The sequence below is a fragment of the Euprymna scolopes genome, chromosome 8 (assembly GCF_053919585.1).
Source record: "Euprymna scolopes isolate OS-2025 chromosome 8, ASM5391958v1, whole genome shotgun sequence".
Lineage (NCBI taxonomy): Eukaryota > Metazoa > Mollusca > Cephalopoda > Sepiida > Sepiolidae > Euprymna > Euprymna scolopes.
Window position 1 is genome coordinate 37,756,661 of NC_136489.1, and position 3,151 is coordinate 37,759,811.

Genomic DNA, 3,151 nt, shown 5'->3' on the forward strand with positions numbered 1-3,151 from the left:
CTACGTATTTTTCATTTGACTAAAGATGTTCTGGGCAATTAAATTCCAGTGCGAGGTGTCCATAGCATATGCTTTATGATTCATTGGCAGTGTATGATAACAAAATCTGTTTAAAAAGGTAATTTAGGGATGCCTATGTAGGACTTTTCTATTACTGGGGGTTTTGCGGTGCATATTCCAGCTTGCTACACCACCGAAGATGTAGGCAATTATAATTTTTCAGCCATTCGGTCGGTAATAGGAAATTTCAGGTCTTTCTATTATTATAAGTTTGATTATGTTTCCATAATATTTTATTATAGTGCATTTTTTTTATTCTCTTTGGGGGTCCCATACAGCTGTAGCTAAGTTTAAAGGTGTTTTCATTATAGATTTAGGTTGAAGAGGGGGTGAACCAGATTATTTTGCTACCAAGATTATTAGATTTAGTCATATTTATATTGCTCCCATTGAATTTTATGTTGGTATTTTTGGATTCGCTATTTTTAGTGCAATGTTGTAAATATGCGTGTATCTATTCAATATTCCTTAATTGGAGGAATTCTTTATTCTACTATCTATAGACTTAGGTGTGTGCTTGATAATAGGTTGTTGGAGCGTAGGTTGATATATGAATGTTCTGCATTTTCTCTAATGATTGTAGGTATTTTTAGGTATTTGTTGATAAATCAAAGATGGTATCCAGAAAGTTGTTTAATATTGCTGCTAATTTCTACTTTAAGGCGCATATTTCTCATAACATTATATATTTTTCTTCAAAGACCGTCACATTTTATACCTGGGGCGGCCTTAACTATTATCAGGCTGTCGTCTCTGTATAAACCTTTATCCTCGATTTTTATGCCGTAATTCTCGGTGATGCCATACCGTCTGAATAATCAAATAAGGTATGTGACGTCTGTATGGTTTAGACTATATAACAGTTCTGTCGTGCATTGAAAACTTTTTAATCATCACGAAAGTTCTATTTACAACAACAAAACAATCGACACAACCATTATATATTTATGCATATATATATATATATATATGTGTGTGTGTGTGTGCGTGTGTGTGCGTGTGTGTATGTGCGTGTGTGTGTGTGTTTGTGTCCACATATATGTGACCTAGATACTGTGTGTGTGCGGAGTGGAGGCGACAAAATGACTTTTGTCATTTATTTGGTCTAAAAATTTAAAGCTTGGTGTATAAGTGATTTTGGCTTGTAAAACAAATTTGCTTCATAGGCGAAAAAATATATGTGCAAGAGTCAAAATTAAAAAAAAATAATAAATTAGTAAGGCTAGTTAAGTGTATTCTCTACACATGCCCAAACTTACATTCATACAAAAAATTGCGGTAACTTTTAAAGTTTTTATATGCATATGTATTTTTCTGTTTTGGTCGAGAATACCGCTAGAGGGTGTAATGCTGTTTAGTGTCTTTTGGCGTTACATTTTCACCCTGACTAAACACATTTTATACAAAGCCACTCGAAAGAAAAACAAAGGATAGAAATTCCACACACTTTTCATTTTCAGTTAAAACACAAAACATTTCATGAACAGTCATTTAATCATCAAACCATCGACACGTAATTTTCTTAAGTCAACAATAATATGGGTGCATTCTCCTATTTTCCCGTCATAAATACACCGTTTCCCAGTCGTCAGTTACAACTGATTGTTATGTTTGCATCTTATCTCAAGGCAAACTGTCGTCCGACCACTTTTTCTTTAAAGTTCGAATTTAGTCTTTTTTTTTATGTTGTCGGGGGACATATATATCGAGAGAGTCTATTACGTATGTTTATCTTCTTCTCTATATAAATAAAATGAACTCATTTTCCCGTCTGATTTTGACATTAATAGGATTAAATATCAAGATATTTCATGCAAATATAATATGCACAAACGGCAGAACAATATCTGAGGTGTGTTATAGGCTTATTATTTCTCAAATTCTTCGATAATCTTAGATTTCTATACTTTTTCTGCTGAGAAGTCACGGCCAAAATCGGTTAAGATCAATGGAAGTGGTAAAATATTTTCTCTCTAATAAATTCCTCCTCCCCCTGTCACCACGTAACACCGTTTGGGGATCGTTTACAAGGAACAGTTGAAAAGAGAACACCGGTTTGGCTTCGTAGTTCTTTCATGTGAAGTTATTTAAAATCATTAAACTAAGCTGCAGTGCTCTGTGGCGTAGTGGTTAGCATGCTGGACAATTCACATTATATTTTCACGTTCGCGCCGACCTTCCGTAGTGGTTTTGTTTCTTTTTTCCTAAACAACTGTAATGGACTTTTCTTGGTGGCCGAACTGTTAATGTTGCAGATGTTTTTTTTTTTCATACTTTATTTTCCTACTTTTACTCATGACTCCGGGTTTGATCCTTCCTACTTACCTACCATAACATTTTTTAAAAGTGCCCCCCGTCCGAGAAACAAACACTCGGGCAACGCCGGGTACCCCCGCTAGTATTAGATAAGTGTATATCGTCGGGGACACATTTACACCGGACTGCTATTTATATCGGTGAAGGAGATATATTATTGATGTTGTTGGATGGAACAGATAAGTAACACTTTAAAAGCCTAGCAGAAAGTTCATCCACAGATGATAGACAAAAAAACTCGTTTTATTTTCAGTTCTAATGACGTCGAAGACAAGTTTACTAATATAAATGCTTAGTCTTTATTCTTAATTCGGATGATTGATGAATCAGGAACTGAAGCTCTTACGATTACATGGTCTTATTTCCTTCTCCTTCCCCTCCAAGTGGTATCAGCTTCCAATCTGAATGATTCGATCCCCTCTGTGACACTCTTCTTACTCTTCTCTCACTTCTAACGCTTCTTTAAATACATTAGGAATTCTATTTCTTTATGAAAAAAAAATAATTATAATTATAAAGCTGTCTACCAATGTGATTATTCACGTGGATTTTACATGTGTATGCAAACATACCTTTGCAAACAAAGCAATTCCTAAATCGAATTATTTTATTTAAAGTATCATTGTTTCTAACTTGTAGTGTGCATTCTTTAAACTGACATAATTAATATACCCAGTTATTTCTAAGAAAAATAAAGAATCGACTGCATTTTAATTGAATATATATTATCTTTTAAAACTTTGCTTACTGGGTCCGATTCTATCCTTCTCCAAAT